Raw genomic sequence first — 12,755 nt, forward strand, 5'->3', positions numbered from 1 at the left:
CATAAATTTACCAAGTTCATAAATGCCCAAATTGATGATTTTCTAGAAATTAACTCGACTCCAGGTATGTCAGCCACTATAATTTGGGAATCCCTCAAAGCCTATCTTAGAGGCCAAATCATTTCTTACTCAGCTTTCGAGAAGCGTAATCGCTCAAAGCGTCTCTCAGAACTGTCTACTCAAATAGCAGAAACAGACCAGAAATTTTCATCTGACCCTACACCTGAACTATATAAGGAGCGGCTGCTACTACAGACTGAGTTTGATAACTTATCGATCAGGCATACCGAACAGCTCCTATTTAAGTCACGGCAAATATTTTACGAACATGGTGACAAATCAGGTAAACTCCTATCCCACCAACTTAAACAAACAGCTGCTAACAGAGCTATCCCTGAGATCCGTGTGGCACCTGACACGACTTCTACACATCCCAAAACCATCAATGATAGTTTCGAAGAATTTTATAAAAATCTGTATGCGGCGGAGGCTGATGTTGATATTTCGGAGGTTAGGGCTTTCCTTGACAGACTAAACATTCCCAAAATTGACCCAGAGGCCCAGGAGGGACTGGAAGCTACTATAACATGTGAAGAGGTCTCCCAAGCCATTAATTCGATGCGTAGCGGCAGGGCAGCGGGACCAGACGGGTTCCCCCAAGAATTTTATAAATCTTTTTCTTCAAAACTATCTCCCATCCTGTGCTCTGTATATGATGAGACATTAACAGAACAAAAACTTCCTGAAACGATGACACACGCAGTCATATCGGTTTTGTTGAAGAAAGACAGAGATTCTTTAGACTGTGGTGCTTATCGGCCTATTAGCATTCTTGGTTCAGACTACAAAATTCTCACTAAGATTCTCGCCCAACGCATTGAAACAGTGATTGCTAACATAATTGCACCTGACCAGACGGGCTTCATACCTGGCAGGCAATCTTTTTACAACATGCGTAGACTGTTTAATGTGCTTTACTCTTCCCACTCTGTACAGCGAGCGGAAGTCGTGCTTTCCCTAGATGCCGAGAAGGCTTTCGATCGGATTGAATGGGAGTACCTCTTCACTGTTCTAGATAGATTTGGGTTTGGCCCAGCATTTATTAAATGGATCAGACTACTTTATGCAACCCCAAAAGCTTCAGTTCGAACCAACTCCATAAATTCTGACTACTTCCTTCTCCATCGTGGCGTTAGACAAGGCTGTTGCCTATCTCCCTATCTATTTGATATTGCTATTGAGCCTTTGGCTATAGCCCTTAGAGCAGATGAGAATATCGCTGGCATTGAGAGAGGGGGTTCTTCTCACAAGGTCTCTCTTTATGCCGACGACCTACTTCTCTATATAACTGACCCGGTTGAATCACTTTCTCGGCTTATAGATTTGTTTCATCAGTTCGGAAGACTCTCAGGCTATAAATTGAATTTTTCCAAAAGTCTGCTTTTTCCTATTAACCAAATTGCGTTAGATATTGACTACAGCGACTTTCCATTTAAACTGGAACGCCAATCATTTACATATCTTGGAATAAATGTCACACGCTCCTACAAAGATTTATATGGTCATAACTTTAAACGTTTATTGGAACGTACAAAACTGGATCTAGTGAAATGGGGGTCTCTGCCAGTTTCCTTGGCAGGCAGGGTTAATGCCGTTAAGATGTCTGTGCTGCCTCGATTCCTATATCTTTTTCAAATGATTCCTTTCTTTTTACCTAAATCTATGTTTCGAGAACTTGACAGTCTTGTATCTGCATTTGTGTGGAATAATTCCAGACCACGATCAAAAAAAGCCCTTCTGGAAATGCCTAAGTCAATGGGGGGACTGGGTCTGCCTAATTTTATGTTTTATTACTGGTCGGCCAATATAGCTAAATTAAATCACTGGGTATCAGCATTTGAATGTAAGAGAGGCCCCACCTGGGCCCTTATGGAGATCCGCCCTAATGCCGAGGTCTCCCCATTATCTATGCTGAGCTCTCCTCTACCCGTGGGAACTATTAAACGTTTCAATAATCCTGTGATAAAAAACTCAATCAGGATCTTGCTTCAATTCAGAAAACATTTTAATTTAATTGGTGCATGTGGCCTTATGCCCTTGACTCACAACCATCTATTTCCTCCCTCCCAGAATGATGCAGCATTTCACGTTTGGCACAGTAATGGTTTGATCTTTTTTGGTGACCTTTTCAAAGATGGCATTTTTGTTTCATTTGAAATTCTTCAAAGGGACCATAATTTGCCAAAAACACTTCTTTAGATATCTCCAGACACGCAGCTTTGCCAAAAAACATTACTCGTTTCCTGCCCTGCCGGAAGAAAATATTTTAGACATCATATTAAACTGGGACCCAGTTACCAAAGGAAATGTTTCTAGAATACATAAGTCTATCCAAACGAATAGTTTACCTTCCCTAGAGAAGACCAAACTGGCTTGGGAACAAGATCTGAGTGTGGAGCTCACTGGAGAAGTTTGGGAGCATTCCTTACACCGTATCCACACCACCTCTCTTTGTCTTAGGCATTGCCTCATCCAGTTTAAAGTTTTGCATCGTTTACATTACACAAGAGAGAGACTGTCTAAATTCTTTCCCAATGTTGACTCTACTTGCATCAGGTGCCATCTGAACTCAGCTACAGCTGGGCATATGTTTTGGGGTTGTCCATCCTTGACTACATTTTGGGGTCGCATCTTCGAAGCCTTCTCATATATTTGCGGCAAATCAATTGAACCCAATCCAATCACGGCTATTTTTGGAGTTCCCAATGAGGGTTTAATCATTACTTCGGCCCAATCCAACTGCATAGCATTTACCTCACTTCTAGCCCGCAAACTTATTCTCCGTGGTTGGAAGTCAGATAAGCCCCCGTCATTCACGAGTTGGATCAAAGAAGTGTTATCCTCAATTCCACTAGAAAAGCTCAGGTATAATAGGTCTAAATCTCGTCAGAAATTTTTGGCAGTCTGGTCTCCCTTTATAGATTTTACTATTGCTCTGTCTTTCTTAGAAATACCATAATATCTCTCGGCTCATACCTCTGCAGATTATTTGTTTTGTTTTTCTGTTTCATCATAAATCAGTAAATGGTGTTACCTTTGTGACTTTTCATTAGACAGAAAACGGTGTTGTCAATATGACCCATGACTGCTTTGTTGTTATGTGCTGTTGCTGATACTGATGAGCCTCTTTTGTCAAGCTTTAATTGAATGTACGTGTCCTTTGAACTATGTTAAACTAACTAACTAAGTAAAAAATAAATAATAATAAGTGTATATGATGTGCAAAAATGTAATGTACATGGCATTGGATGAATGCCTGATTGTTGAGTGGTTACAATTTTGACTAAGCCTCTAAAATAGTTTTATTCATTTTCACATGCTGTCATAATGGTGTCTGGATGCTGTTGTTTTTTTTTTTTTTTTTTTTTTTTGTTAGGGGTCCAGGGGAGGGAGATGTGGGGGGGTATGTTTCTGATATTTGTATGCATATTTTCAAAAAAATCTATAAATAAAGTATTTAAAAAAAAAATAATAATATTAAGTTCTCACAATAAATACTTATATATGTGATTAAAGAGGGAAGAGTTGGGTAACAATGTAGTGATTTAAATTGTAGATTTATTTCTTACTTTATGAATATGCCTTGGACATCAAAATTGACATGCCACGTCTTTGACCCATATATATATGCCCAAATCAACTCAAATTGTTATTATAATGAGGACATACACAATATCTCTCTTTTATGCTTTTTAATACAACAATGCTGACAGTTGTGAACATCAAGTTGTCAAGCATAACAAAGCTACAGTACTATACACCAAAGCATACAAAATGATGTTTTGAGGTGGCCATTGTTTTTTCTATTTTGCCACCCGTGTTGACAAATGCAAAATAGGGCCTAACTAAAATATACATCGAAGTATAATGGCTTGTCTTTGGTTGTTTAGTTTTTTTATATATATATAATGAAATAACCATATGACACAAATGGTGTAACGAGCTATTAATCGTTGTTTTTATTGTTCCATATCCTTTATGCTGCTATCTGCAAAATAAATACAAATAGGCTCGTAATATAGTTTTGTCCATTTTGGATGTCAGAACCGGATTATGGGGAAATGCTTAGATTCCATTGTTTTATTTTGGAATAACCATAAAAATGCAAATGCTATAACGAGCCATTTACTCATTGGGGTGTGCTTGCCTTTGGCGAGCACAAACCATTGTTATCTCACATATATATTATTTTATGTTTCTTTTCTCCCCCTAAGGCTCAGTCAATATTTGGACTACACTGACAACGGCTGTGTCAAAATGTTTGTCTTGGTCTCGATTGCGTTGCTTGTATTTGGATTTACGTTACGTTGCACAGTTTAGGAGGTTACAACGTTTTTGTGGGGACAAAGTGCCTTTTGTCGACGAAGGGTAACCTGTGCTAGCTACGTCACCACGTCAACACACGTTAGCAACGACGCATGGATACAACTTGATAGACTTTCTAGCTCGCAAATTGGAGCTTGGATTACGAGTGAAAAATACCACCCCCAAAAAATCACAACCATTTGGCTTTGTAGAGAAAGTGATTTCGAGTGGAACTGCAATCTCGCATTTTTGATTTAGGTAGTGACAGTCTTTGAAATTTGAGCGAGTGCAGGTCGCCCGTGAGACCGCCCCGTCTTTTAGGCGGCAGCCATGCTAGAAAGCGTCATAGTAGTATTTTCTTAATTTCGTCCCAGGGTCAATTCTACATCTAAATGGACAGCAGTGTTTTAAAGATATGGCGATTGCGAAGACAGCCAGCGGATCAGCATAGTTTGTTATTTGTGTAAAACTTAGAATTTGAGTGAGACTGCGTCTTGTTTTGACTTTAGCTACAGAGTCACACACTCTGCTCGCCCACTGGCAGTGTAGTAGGCTACAGTACTGTCTTCAATGCCACAGCTATGGCTAAACTTATTATGTCTTATTACACGGCTGTTCTTAATGCTGTAGAATACTCCATTCACTTCAATGGGGCTTCCCAACGTTCTGCGGTGAACAATTTTCTCATATCTGACCGTTGCTATGCATATTTGACCGCTGTCAAGGGAAGTGGCCTTTTAGCCTCGGATTCACATCTTTCGTAGCACTCCGCAAGTAGTCCGGTAACTTTTCAACCCCAGCGTACTCTGTTGCTTAGCAACGTCAGCTGTGTTAAGTTATTTTTGTTGGCAAGTAGCCGTGTAATAAGGGATAATGTATAGAACGCCGGTCATTATCGGGGAAATAAGCCCCCTCAGGGCGAAACAAAACCCCTCCACTTCGTGTTGGGGTGCTGTTCGCTCTGTTGGGTCTACTATACATTATCCCTTACAAAAAAAAACATTCTAATCTCCTGTGCTTTCAAACAATCAGTGGAGTGTGGATAGCAACGGCAGCAAGCTTGCCTCTAGCAAACTGCTTCTGAATTAGCCATGTCCCCCTAAATTAATATTGAACTTATTTACGTTTTGGGGGACTTTGTTTTCAGTTAGCAGACGGTACTATTTGAATCGCAATTCCATCTGAAATACTGCCAGTGACAATGTTGTTACGGTAGCTTGTTTCAAAGGGGGTTCCTTGTTTCAAAGGGTGTTCTTAATAAATTATGTAATATGAGTAGGCTAAATGCTTGAAAATATCACTAGAAGGGAAAACGGACCCACCTGCAACTAAAGCAAGCAAGCACAACCTACAATTTCTCCAGAAATTGTACCCTCTAGTTTGTTTTATTGGCCGTATTCTGCATACTGGCACAAGTGAAAAAGAGAGAGAGGGGGAGAGATGTGAAACGATAGGGGATGTTATTACTTCCGAGGGCAGCAACAACTATCTTTTTTTTTCTTCTGTGATTTGTAGGCCTACAATCTTGACGACATAGCAGCAGGTTCTTTAGTAGAAGACATAAAGTAGAAAAAATGCACTCAGGCTTGTCTCATTGCTTCTTTAGACCAGTTTATTAACAAACAGACGTGTTTCGGCCTAAGCCATCGCCTGTTTGTTTATAAACTGCTCTAAAGAAGCAATGAGACAAGCTTATGAGTGCTTTTTTTCTACTTTAAGTTAAATCTTTTTTACTCGCACCCTAAATCGCTTTTATTTTGGTAGTAGAGCGCGCCTATCTTTACAAATCTTTAGTAGAAGACACACACAAGAAGCTGGAGGCACATGTTGACCAAATTTGCTAGTTGCTACTTAAATGAATCTTTGATGAACCCAAGTTTCTATAAAATATATTAGAAACATTACAAGACTGGGCTCCAGTGTGTGTTCAAGAGGCAATTTACTGCAAAACCGATTTACCTTGTCATAGTTGAATAACGACAGTTCGGTGGGTAAACTGAACATACCGTGAATATCAAAGTCCATTGACACCTCTTTCCTATTCGCTAGGTTTTCAACAAAGCTACCGGTCCTACGTAGGACCGGTGATCGCCCTCTTATTGGCTCTGGTCTGTATCTTTGTCACGCCCCAAAATTTACATCCAGACCAGCCCGAGGTAGCGTCTATCTCCGATACTAGTTTAGCTGTGCGCTGCTCTGTGTAGGCTACTTATAAGGAATTACAAAGAAGAACGTTTTGAATTATAACAAGGATATTGAAAATGGATCACGGTCATAAATGCTGTGTTCCAGGCTGTACAGGGAAGGCTAACACTCATAGTCTTCCAAAGGAGCCATACATTCAACAGGCATGGCTGCTGTTGTCTATGAGAAGATCCCGGCGAAGTTCGACAGTCAATCATTCATTTGCTCTGAACATTTCACCCAAGACAGTTTTGACAACCTTGTACAATTTCAAGCAGGATTTGCTAGGAAGCTTAACCTGGAAAGAGGTGCTGTTCCGACCGAATGCCAATTGCAACCGCAAGCTATAAGGACAGTATGATGTTGTGCTAACAGTTATTAGCAATGCTAACTTTTCCTGTATATAGCAAACCAGGTAGAATGCTAAATACGTTTTTCTACACACATCAAATGACTAGCTAGACTAGCTGTAGTCGGCATTAGAAGGGAAGCTTCCGAAAAATAGCCAGAAAACGAACAGCAGTCTGGCTTATTGCTAACGCCTGTATTGATAATCTATTTGAAAGAACTGGAGAAAGGCAGGTGCTAGATACAGGATATGTTAGCATTGCTAGTAACTGTTACTAGTAGTAACACCTAGACTGTAGGCATGTAAACAAATTTAGCTTGCTAACGCAAGAGCATAGGTTGAATGTGTGATCATTTAGCCTAGTTTATTGGCAATGGAGCTAACGTTGATTCATGTTCCTGACTGTGTTTCATTCAAATAAATAACCCATGTCATGTAAATCTACAATTCACGATGCATGTTTGTCCAGATCTTTGTCATGTTATTTTTCAGCAAGATATCTAGAGCTAGCTAGCTAACTGAAGCCGAGTAGAATCACAATATGGTTTGGTTGCTAAGCTGTAGCCTAACTTTCTACCCACCTAAATCAATCCAGTTTGCTTCAACAACAGAAGTGGAAACAAGTAATGTTATCATTTCAAATGATATATAGTTAATCTGTTGAAAACACTGTTTTGTAGACACAATAGATTTATTTGCGCGTTTTTATTTCAAGTCTCCAACTTCGCTGTTTCAGAGAGTGCTGCTGTTGGTCGTGTTGCGTTTTTGCTCCCCAGCTTCACTCGCTGAAAACCAACCAATCAGCGCACAGCTTATCTAAATATTAATGAACACACCATAAAAGGAGAAAAGTTTTTTCCCGGGAACATTTCAGAGGATCTGTCAGGGGGCATAGAACAGCACCTGGGCCATTTTCAACCCAACCAATGTTACATACCCTATTCAGAGACCTTAAGGAACAGTGTGAAATACCCCCCAAAAAAACAGTCAATTGCCCCTTTCAAACAAGGACAAAAGTACCAGACGGTATTGTTGAAAAAGACAATCACACCCGTGCAAGAAACACTCCCCAACCCTCCCTCCCCCCACTTAAATTAACGCTTTCAGTTCTGTTGTACATTTTAATGAAGTGCATTGAGGCAATCATAGTCATTTAACAGACACTCTGATCCAGAGTGACTTACAGTAAGTACAGGGACATTCCCCCCGAGTGAAGTGCCTTGCCCAAGGACACAACATCACTTGGCACGGCAGGGAATCGATCCTTCTGATTACTAGCCTGACTCCCTCACCGCTCAGCCATCTGACTCCCTGACAGACACACACAACTGACAGAGACTCTTGTGGATACTTTTTCAAAGTTCTGATCGTATTCTATGTCCCAATTTAACTTCTTCAAAGTCCAACAACAGCACGGAGCAGCAATGAGAGGGTTCCCAGGAAAACCTGATTTCCTTTGCTTGTGTTACACCTTTTGTGTCCGATAAATTACACCCCTGCACTTTAATGAAGTGCATTGAGGCAATCAGCGAGCAAATCTTCCCTTTTTATAAAAAAAACAAACATAATATTTTCTCATGTAACTTTTATTTAGTTTGGATTAAATGTAGATTTGACTTGACCCAAAACATTACATTTAAATGTATTCAATTTTGCAAAAGGCCATTGAAGTGACAATACAATTGTTGTCCCTACATCCATCAATGTACACAACGTTTTAGACTACATCAATGCAGGGCCGTTGCTAAGAATTCTGGGCCCCCTGAAAGAATATTGGTGTGGGCCCCCGACTTTTCATCGCCAAAGATCAATTTTACATCACTTTTTTTCTTAGACTATATGTATTATAATTTTTTCTTTATTTTTCTGTTTCTCTATGTTCTTGACAGGGCCTGATGCAATGCACCTATGGAAAAAGAAAGATGACAAAAGTATCTGAATATGAAAGATCTGAAATATTTGTCTGTCGAATTTCATAAAACTGAAATATTTTGCAGTTGAATTTATATTATCTGAATTATTTGTATGCCCATTTTAATAAAACTGAATTATTTTGATCCAAAAATACAAATTTCTAAAATTCAGATTGCAGGAATTCAGATTCTTGACATTCAGATTACGGAAATTCAGATTGCGGAAATTCAGATTTTGTCTGAACTAGGCCAAAGGTAAAACAGCTTGCTTTAAAAAAAAAAGTAGACGATTTCAGAACGACCGAACTTTACCTCAGAACAAACTGAGTTGCTTGTTGGAGGAAGACCCAGATCACACATACGTCTAGCCGACGTCGGCCCGATGTGTAGAAGATACGTCGGCAAGATGTTGTATGGAGATCGTTGGCATTTGATTGAATCTGACTTCCATACGATGTGTGGACGATGAATCAAATCACACCCGGCCGCACTACAGATATATTCTGATAGATAACTCCTTATATGCTGTTAAATACTAGGCTATGTCCGATCTATCAGAAAGCCAATATTTCACTATCCATAACCGATATGAAATGTCACTTAGCAAATGAACATAGCCTATAAGCTGAACATTGTCTCCTTATTCCTATCAAAGTCAATGAAAAATATGCTTGACCATCCAAAATTGGCTATTAGCAATAGAGTAGCTAGCTAGCGTGACTTGATTCAACCTGGATGAATACACTTGGAATAATAATGCTTTCACTCAGAAATCAAGGATTGATTTTTGGCTCCTATCTGCTAATGCTGTTCAGTTTATCTCTGATGTTTCAATTGGCTACTCACCTTTATCAGATCCTAGATTTATTACGATTACATTAACAGGAAACACAGACAGCTATAAGAGAATTTGTGGCTACTGGAAATTCAACAATAAGTTACTTTCTGACAACAAATTTATAGAAATGGTTGTAAATGTTGCCTCTATATTCGAAGATGACTCCAAGAGTCATACCCAAAGGTGGGAGCTCTTTAAATTCAGGGTTAGACAAACAGCAATGCGTCGTGGTAAAGAACTTAAAGAAATAAATCGTGAGAAATCACAAGCTATTGTCCAAAGAGAATCTTGACTCAGATGAGGCAGCTACTTAACTGAAACTCCGAAATGAAATGGATGATCTTTACTTAAATTTGGCCAAAGGTGCGTTTATAAGGTCTAGAGCCAAATGGCTAGAAATGGGGGAGAAAAATACCAGTTATTTTTTTGCTCTGGAAAAAAGAACTCTTTGTCGGCCTTAAATATTAATGATAACATTACTACTGACACATCACAAATTAGCGAACATGTATATTCTTTTTATAGCAAATTATACCAGTCAAATTATAATGACAATAGTGTGAGATCCTTTTTGCATAAAACCAAAGCATATACTCCAATCATCTCAAATCAATTTAAAGTTGATTGTGAAAAAGACCTTTCTCTGGATGAACTTTCCAAAGCAATGCAGTCTATGAAAAGGGGTAAGTCCCCCGGCTCAGATGGACTGACTGTCGAATTTTATGCTTTTTTTTTGGGACACTATCAAAACACCACTACTTAAAGTATATAATGAATGCACTATTAATAAAGAACTATGCACCACAATGAAACAAGGTCTTATTACACTTATTTATTTCAAAGCCAGACAAAGATCCTCTTTCCCTTGATAACTGGAGACCGATAACATAACTGGAGACCAATAACATTACTAAATGTAGATTACAAAATGTTCTCATTAGCATATGCTGAAAGCTTAAAATCTGGTTTACACGAAATTATCAATGAAACTCAGACAGGTTTCATGCCTAATAGACGTATAAGCTCAAATATAAGACTGGTATTAGACCTTATAGATTATGCACATCACATTACATCTGATGCAATTATACTATTTTTGGATTTCTACAAAGCGTTTGATACCATCGAACATGACTTTTTTTTTTTTATCCCTACAGCTATTGGGATTTGGAGAAAAAATTATTACAACTGTTAAAATGCTATATTAGGATATCAATAGTTCTGTTCTATTACAATTTCACACCTCAAAGAGATTTCCTATTATTAGAGGGGTGAGACAAGGTAGTGGTATTTCACCATTTGTGTTCTTAATAGTTGTAGAATTACTCTCCCTGAATATCCTAAATAGTTCTGAGATTAATGGTATATCTATTTTTGACCGGGAGATAAGAATGTCACAACTTGCTGATGATACAACCTTCTTAGAAAACGAGAATTAAATTAGCAAGCTTCTTGAAATTATTGATACCTTTTCAGACGCATCTGGTCTCAAATTAAATATTCCTAAATGTGAAATCATTTGCTTATACGATACCCCTGAAACAAGGCTACATAGTATACCTGTTAAGAACACTGAAATATCTTGGCATTCATATATGCAAACAAATCTCTGTACGGCAAGAAACTTAACTAAAGCAGAAGGTCTATCCAATTGTATATATCCAGCTATCTCGTTATTTGTGTTACGGTGTGGTACAGAGTGGACCCAAACGCAGTACAGATACGATTTAGTTAATTTATTCGGTGTAGTCCTGAGTTGTGGTCTTGTTTGGTGAATCAGCGGGTCGGCAGGCAGACAGGGATTGGGTTCTCGGATGACGATCCTGGGCACAAAGAAAACAGGTTTACAGAAGGCAAGTGAATCAAGCAATGCTTGCGGGTCAAAAGCGCATACTACCACAGTAGCTGTGACAACGATCTGACGAGGAGTGGTTGGAAAGCCGGGTTGAAGTAGGCAGGATGTTGAGGTAATGGGCAGCAGGTGTGTAGAGTCTTGGCAGGATAATCCAGGTGAACCAGCAGGGGGTGTAAAAGGGACAGGAACCAGGCCGTGGCCGTAACAGGACCCCCCCCTCAACGGTTGCCACCAGGCAACCAACCCGGTCGGTCGGGATGCTCACGGTGGAAATCACGGACAAGGGCAGAATCCAGTATGAGGCGGCGGGAAATCCAGCAATGCTCTTCAGGACCGTATCCCTCCCACTCCACTAGGTACTGGTATCCACGTCCACGACGGCGCACATCCAGCAGTCGCCGGACGGTCATCAATGATGCGGGGGGGTGGAGGGGCAGTAGCCGGAGGAGCCAGCACGCTGGTGGAAACCGGTTTCAACAAAGAGACGTGGAAGGTGGGGTGAATCCTCCTCATACAAGTAGGGAGCTTGAGCTTGACAACAGAAGGGTTAATGACAGTCTCAATCACAAACGGCCCAACGTATCGAGGTGCGAGTTTCTTCGAGGCAGTCAACAGCGGGAGATCTTTGGCGGAGAGCCACACTTTCTGACCTGGTTGGTATGTGGGTGCTGGAGTTCGGTGACGGTCGGCGATTGCGGTCAGCTGAGCGTAGCAGAGCAGAGCGAGTGTTCCTCCACAGTTTTTGACAACGGCGAAGATGGGCCTGGACAGAAGGAACTGCCATTTCCTCCTCCTGGGCTGGAAACAGGGGTGGTTGATAGCCTAGGTAGCATTCAAAAGGAGACAATCCCGTGGCAGAGCTGGACAAGGTGTTATGGGCATATTCAACCCAAGGAAGATGTGTACTCCAGTCAGAGGGGTTGAGGGTGGTAACGCAGCGAAGCGCAGCTCCAAGGTCTTGGTTAGCCCGCTCCGTCTGTCCGTTTGTCTGTGGGTGGTAACCAGACGATAAACTCACTGAGGCACCGAGTGCATGACAGAACGTTTTCCATGAGTGGGAAACAAACTGGGGTCCACGGTCGGAGACAATGTCGTTTGGGATCCCCTGAAGGCGGACAACATGGAGAACAAGGAGGTCAGCAGTTTCAGAAGCTGTGGGGAGCAACAAAGTGCACCGCCTTGGAGAACCTGTCCACAATGGTGAGTATGACTGTGTTACCATGAGAGGGAGGAAGGCCAGTAACAAAGTCG

General features: G+C 40.5%; 1 long non-coding RNA gene across 1 annotated transcript; it reads right to left on the bottom strand.

The window, feature by feature from the left end:
• Positions 1 to 11,370: 11,370 nt before the first annotated feature.
• On the bottom strand, positions 11,371 to 11,608 carry LOC146220812 (uncharacterized). Its single transcript, XR_014750831.1, has 2 exons — positions 11,547 to 11,608; positions 11,371 to 11,472 (listed from the first exon to the last, which is right to left on the bottom strand). It is a non-coding gene; the product is annotated as an uncharacterized LOC146220812 (long non-coding RNA).
• Positions 11,609 to 12,755: the final 1,147 nt, after the last annotated feature.

This window comes from Hypomesus nipponensis, chromosome 27, assembly GCF_054491055.1.
Source record: "Hypomesus nipponensis isolate SF chromosome 27, ASM5449105v1, whole genome shotgun sequence".
In the NCBI taxonomy this organism is placed as follows: Eukaryota; Metazoa; Chordata; class Actinopteri; order Osmeriformes; family Osmeridae; genus Hypomesus; species Hypomesus nipponensis.